Source organism: Furipterus horrens, unplaced genomic scaffold (assembly GCF_987537825.1).
Source record: "Furipterus horrens unplaced genomic scaffold, mFurHor1.1.pri manual_scaffold_1, whole genome shotgun sequence".
Classification (NCBI taxonomy): Eukaryota; Metazoa; Chordata; class Mammalia; order Chiroptera; family Furipteridae; genus Furipterus; species Furipterus horrens.
Window position 1 is genome coordinate 189235798 of NW_028327171.1, and position 7152 is coordinate 189242949.

Genomic DNA, 7152 nt, shown 5'->3' on the forward strand with positions numbered 1-7152 from the left:
GGAAACCCGCAGATCTCAGCACCCCTGGATTTGGGGGGGACGGCGGAAGAGGGGTAAACACTGAAGAGAGGGCACTCACACTGTCACTGGCATCCCGTAGAAGCAGGAGGCCGGCACAACAAAGTGCACTGGGGATCCTCTAAGGCGCTCTCCCCGTGGGAGAACCGTGTCGCCACGGCTCAAGAAGACAAGGTGGGGGTGGCAGAGGGGAGGTGAGAGATGCGAGAGACGAAGAGACGGAGCCCGAGGGCTGCGGGCAAAGATTCCGCCCACACTCCCGCGGCTCCGCTGTCCCGGAGGGTGAGAGCTTCGGGGACGGAATTTAGCCGGACCCGGGGTTTCCCCGAACTCCCGAGCGCAGCGCGGTAGCCCTCGCCCTGCGTACTTACTGCTCACGGTCTGTCTGTAACTTGGCTGGCTGGGGCTCTGTCCATGGAGCAAAAGTAGAGAATCCAGGGTGGAAAGTTTCTGGTGCTCTGCCTTGCAGTGTTCTCCTAGTCTTCCCTTCTCTTTACTCCTTTTCCCTTTCCTCTTCCCCAGGTCCTAACGTTTTCGGTCCTGGGTCAGGGTGTCTTCTAGTGCGGAGATGGTTGTTATGATGATGATGATTGGGGGGGGGTGGAGGAGGGGGAGGAGGAATAGAGGGAAAGGAGGGCTCCTCCAAAGGGGCACCCGAGCGAGCGGGGGGGAGGGGACGGCGGAGGAGGGAAGAAGAGAGGAGGCAGAAAAAGCCCTTCACACCTTCGGAAAGGAGACCCGTTCTGGAGAGAAAGGGCTGAGAACTGGGAGGCAGCGGAGGCGGGCCGGGGCTGCCGCTTTGCTAGGCTGCCAACTCGCGAAGAGGCGCGGCCGGAGCCGTAGGGCCGGTGCCACCCGGAGCCGAGAAAGCGCACGGTCCTGGGACCGCGCGCGAGAGAAAACGCGGCGGCCGCCCAAGCTGTCACCTCCAGCCTCTCCCCTCTAGGCCGCCGCCGCCAGCAGCCGGAGCCAGACTCACTGACAAGCCGCAGAGAGAGACACACTGAGAGGGAGATGATTATTAGTTGCGTTGAGTCATCAGGCAAAGTGAGTCCTTTTGGGTTGTCCTCGGTTTCCGATTTCTCCCCCTCCCCCTTTCCGTCCCCAGATCTAGCGCCTTCAAAATAATAATTTGGGGTGGGGGTAGGGGAAGTCTCTGGATTATTTCGGGATGGCGGTTGGGGGGGGTAGATCTAAACCCAAGCCAGACTGGTTCTCCGCAGTGAAGAAGGAGAGTGGGGGGCGGGGAGGAGGGCTGGGGAGGTTGCCGGGGGAGGGGGGCCCCGCCTGGCAGGAAATTAAACATCAATCAATCAATCGCTGTGAGCCGGGCGACCCAACAACAGCGGCGGGGCTGCGGAGGAAGCAGAGGGACAGGCGAGAGGCGAGTGGGAGGCAGGGAAGAGGGAGGAGGAGGAGGAAGAGAGTCGGCGATGGGAAAACGGTGTGACGAGGACCGCGCGCGCGGGGCTATGGAGGACCGATGACAGCACCGAGTGCCGCGCGAGTGGTGGGTGCTCCCGGGTGTAAGCGGGCGCCGGGGCCCGGGGTCTGCTCCTCCTTCTTGTGGCGGGTCCAGGGTGCGGCCGCCTAGCCCAGCCCCTAGGCGACTCGTCCCGGCGCGGAGGCGGCAGCGACAAGGCAGGCACTGGTTGCCTGGTCTCCCAGAGGAGGCGCAGACCCACGCGCAGGAGGCGGCCGCGGCTGTCTCGGCTCCGGGTTCTAACTGCGCCCAGTACTTTCGACTTTGGAGATAGGAGGGCTATCGCCTCCCCCACCCACCGCCTCCGCCCACCACCCACCGCCTCCGCCCCTTGGAGCAACTTTTCCCGGTGCCTGCGAGCTCCCCCTCCTCGCCGAGCCGGCCGTCCGGGCCCGCCGCACTACCACCCGCGCGGGGAAGGCCGCTTCTCCCTTAGAGCTGGCACGGTCGCGGGTCCAGAACAATAGCCCGGGTATCCCAAATGGCAGGAGCACCGGCACTGCCTGCCGTGCTGTGGGTAGCACAGCAGCGAAAGCTGTGTGGGGGGCGCAAGGCAGTGAGCATCCCTGGATGAAGTCCCTGGAGCGCTCGCAGCGCCGGCGACATATCGAGCCTTGCAGCCCGAGCCGCCTGGAGGCCGTGCCCAGGTGGCGGCGAGGGTGGTGGGGCTGCCTGTCCTCCGGCTGCGGGGGCGGGACTCCTGGGAGCCGGAGCAGCTCGGGCCCTAGGCTTCGAAAGAGGGCAGAGCTGTGCAGCGAGGACCTAGCCTCTCCGTCCCCGGGGAGGCCGCGCAGGGCGTCTCGGACAGGTCCCGCGAAGGCGTAACTGAGCCACAAACTTTTGCCGACTCCCTGGGCAGCAGCCTGCTGCGGCCCTACTCCGGCCGTGGTGTTCACTTAAGGTGGCACGGGCATTAGCCAAGCAGGCCAGGCTCCGGCCGCGCTTTTGTCCCTTAAGTCCGGCTTGAGCGCACGACCTCCTTAAAGAAAAGCACGTGGACAGGAGCCTCGGCCCCAGCGAGACGCCTGGTACGCCGGCTGACACTCGCGGTCCCGATCCGAGCGAGAAAGCGTGGACGCGTCCCCACTTGTCTTGAAGCCGGTGATGCCCCCTCGGTTGGCCTCACCTCCTGTCCTTCCCGCACACCTCGCCTCTCCTTCCTTATCCCCAAGACCCCGAAGACACCCCACCACCTCGCTGCCCGAACCGCCAGTCCCCCTTAAGAAGCGTTAACTGTACGGCGGCGCCAGAGGGCCAAACTAAATTCGATTTCGGGAAACGCTCTTCTCAGGGGGCAATTCTGGAAATTCCGAGCGGGTGCACCCACAGCGGGAAGTCGCATCAATCTAGTGCGCACCCCGGGCCAGGCCGAGGTCCACTCGCCGCACCCACCCGGTGGGCGGCGTGCGCGCGGCCACCCACTAAAAAGAAGGGACTTGGGAGGCGGGGGAAGCCTCTGGAGCAGAAAGGGTCCAAGAAGAGAAACCTGCCCCAGTCCTGAGTCTCAGCGCCCAGATTCCGGAGAGCCCCAAACCCAGACGCCGCCCACCAAGTTCTAAAGGAGCCGGAGGAGACTCCAGAGGCGATCCGAGCCCAGCCGAGAAAGGAAGACAGCTGGACTGTAAACCTTCGGGGATCCCGGCAGTTTTAGACAGCGTTTTCTTTTCCCTAATTTTTATTCCTCAAACCCCATTCCCACCGCACCCCCCCCCAAACGAACCTATTAGAGAAAATGAACAATTCAAGTCTGTGAGAAAAAATGGTGGCTCAAGTAATCAGCTTGTGGTGGTAGCTGAAAGGGTTTTTTGGCTGCAAAGAAACAAACTGTAAGTTTGATCGACAAACTTTCTTCTCTTTTATGTACTACCACGTCTGAATGGGAAGGGGGTGTTGCAAAACCCAACCACCACTGTCCAAGTTGGAGCCCGTTTTCAAAATGGGGAAAGGCGCATTTCTTATTAATATCTCAGCAACGATAATAATGCTGTTTATTTCCTTACCGTGGTGTCGAACTGTAGAATCCTCCTCCCTCCGGATCAATGTCCAAGATCTTAGAAGAATTGGTGATATTGGGTCTTCAGTACTTCTGGGAAAAAAATGCAAATGGTTTAGCCAGGATCTTTCATGTCTGATTCGTCACTATTATTATATCTGATGATAGGAATGGTTGGAGCGATTCAATCTTAAGTCATTAATGAGCTATTTTATAAACAGCACTGTTTGAAGATCATTTACTTTTGCGAAGGATCACTTCGCTAACCTCACAGGCTTATGTCAACAGCACGATTACAGGACTTCAGTCACACTTTTATAAACAACACAGCCGTATTGTTAATCGGTTAATATTTTATAAAGTGTAAATATTTTATTATGTTTTGAAGGGAACTATTGATTCTAAATTATTAAACCCCTGAGAAGGGCGATTTAAATAAAGTATACAATTAAGCACAATTAAACGTACATTGTGGCTAGTTTGTTTTCAGATTCCGTACCCTTATAAATTCATTGGTTTTCTCTTTATTGGAGTTTCCTTTTGTCCATTCTTAATAGTGAGCAAATCTATCATTTTAGACAAAAGAGCTCAAAATATTTAAAATTACACTTAACATAGAGGGAAACGTCAAATTATATGAATTATTTACCAGAAATGTGTTTTGAATGTAGACTTATATGTATAGTAACACATTTTACAATTTTCTTTCGATTTTAAAAAGGAGAATTCTAAGTTTTGTGATATATGCCCGGTGTGGGTGTTTTTTCTCCTTGAGTTTTGTCCGTAATAAAGGCTTTTATGTTTCAAATTGCATAAGCTTTTTACTGCACAATTTTTGTATTGACCTTATTTCAACCAAAGTAAGCAGTTATTTCCAGCATGTTTAATTTGACAGTAAGAACTTTTAACTAACATTTTAACCTTTCTTAGGATTTTCTACTTTTTAAAAGAGTAAATAAATTATGATGATTCAAAAGTTTTGTTTGGTTTCATTTCGTATTCTTCAAGTAGTTTATTTCCAAACATTTTAAAACAGAATCATACTCAAGAAAAGAATTGGTGTTAGTTACCTTTTTTTTTTATTTTGGTGTTAGTTACTTAAAAAATAATAATAATAACTTGACCCAGAATGCATTTTTGTGCATTATCTGATAGTTTGCTGCCGTACTCAAAGTATGAACTTCACACTAGGAGACATTTTTATCTCTCAGCTTGCTTCTCACTGACGTTTCTGTCGGGAATCCACTCAAATTTTTCCCCCTTCTCCCCACCCCCAATTTTTTTCATATGTATTTTAGTCAAAGGTCGCCTGTCTTTCATAATCACACTTGAGATTTGTTATTTTAAAAATCAACGGATCTTTATACGCTGGGCTTATACGCATGTTTTTTCCTATTTCCATGTTCTCCGCTTTTCTCTTTTGCTCTTTTCAGGCCTTCTCCTTTCTTTCATGGCCTGCACGTTTAATGACACCATTTCTTGATTTCTATCTCCGGACGCCGAGATTTTTGCTATGCTAACTCTCAACTCTGGCCAACCTTCCTTCCCCAATGCCCGGGCGGGATGGCTTAGGCCCAGCTGCGCTGGCACAGGGTGCCGGGTGCCAAGCTTAGGACGCCTGCTCTGCGCTGGGCCAGCCGGGCCTCTGATGGTCCAGCATCCATAACCAGGCTATCTAGATTTCCAGCCTGGTCACCAGGTAAAGAGTCCCTCCCGGCCGTGCGCAGCCTCTAGAGAACACTGGAAAGTGGTGCCGTGTTTCCTTTCCACTCCCGCACGCAGGCAGGGAGAAAACTATGGGAAGCGCCAGCATCAAAACCCTTCGACGATTCTTAGGTACCCACACCGGCCTGCCTCTACCCCACTGTCCCTCCTCCACCACCACCTCGCTCCGGGCTTGCTCTGTTGAGGGCAAGAGGAGGGCAGCGGGGAATCCGTTTCTTTCACGTGAACCCACACCAGCTCTGAAGCCTATTTCCGCCCGAAATGTTCGGAGAGTTGGGTGACCCACATTTTCGCGGACCACTTAACTGCGTGGGGCCGGGACTGGCAATTGGATGCCCCAAGTGGACGAGGGCTCGGGGCCAGAATGACCCGAGGAGAAAGCCTAGAAGGCCAGATCGACTAGGGTGGGCTGGAGCCCTTTGCCAGATTGCTCCCGGTTGCCTGGGTACTGACCCGAGCACAGGGGGCGGGGGACACTTACTTCGTTATCCGCACACTTTCCTCTTTGGCATCAGAGCTGGACAAATACCAACCCGCGCCAGGCCAAGATAAATTACTCCTGGATCCCGCAGCGGTTCAGGGGGCCTGGGCGGGGGCGGAGCGGCGAGGAAGCCGTCCGGCTGCCTAAGGTAGGGGCGGTGGAGGTCCTGCTTCCCTCCTCAAATGAACGAGCCCTGCGGCCTGGACAGAGATCAGTCCCAGGGCGACGACTAACTGGGGAGGGGTGGTGGGTAACTAGACGGTGAGCCGAGCACCCAGGAGACCAGAGGACCCGGGGGGTCAAGGGAATAGACAGTGCAGGGCCCAGACGGCGGTAGGGGACGTACGAAGGTCGGACGAGCTTCGGGGTCCCAGTTGAATGGGATGAGAAAGGGCTTCGGGGGCGCGGGGCAGGTTTCGAAGCTAGGGGAGTCACTGGGTCTAAGGCGCGGATGTGCTGTCGCCGCGGCCGCGGGCTGGGAGGCCCAGGAAGGCTGAGTGCCCGAGAGCTCCGAGCACAACTCCAGCGACACTGAACAACGCCCACGACACTCCCGGATCCCTTCAATCTTTTCGAGAGTCAAGAGCTTAATATCTGGATCTCCCTCTACAGCAGTGCAGCGATAGAACGACTGCCCTGCCAGTCTAGTATTTTTTTTTAAGAAATAGAAATCGACTTTAAACGGCCGGGGTAACAAGGCAAAGGGGGGTGGAGGGGACGAAACGCCAAAGGAGCGGCCTCTGCCTCCCCGCCCCCAGCCAGCGGCGACGGGGTTGGAGCTGCAGTCGCGCTCCAGACCCGCTGCGTGTTCTGTCTGGAAACACCGAGCAAGGTAGAGGGGGTCGGTCCTATCTCCAATCCCTGGGCCCAAGGTGGCGGTGAAGAACCCCCTGTCACCCCGGAGCCCGGGTCACTGCCAGGGTCCCAGACCCGAGCAGGGGCGTTCTCTCGCGACAGCGCCACCGCGTGGGCTGCAGCCCAACCCTGAGGCTCCTGTTCAGTCCGCAGCGGCCCGGAGCCAGCCCTTCCGCGTAGCCTCAAATCCTCAGGTTAAAAATTCGGCGGGGGATGGGCAAGTCCCTGGCCCGGGACACAGACCGACTCTCCAAAATAAAAATGCGCGGGGCCGGCAAAACGTCGACGCCCCCAGTTTGCTCCAACGGATTGTGGTGAGAAGTACACCTGGAAAATCCAGGCCACAGCACCTCATCCGCACCCCAAACCCCGGACTGGCCAGCTTGCTTCACTAAATCCGTGTCCAGCCCTAGCAGGGACATGTGAGCCCAGAAAGCCGGGTCCGCAGCGGTCCATGCTTCAGCCACTTTGCGACTCTGGGCCAGCGCTGGCCTCGAACCGCGCCCCGAAGAGGGAGAAAGCCTACTACGGAACCCACGGCACTTACTGGAACAGAGGACGAAGCAGGTTGTCGGTCTGTTCGGCGGTCCAAACCCA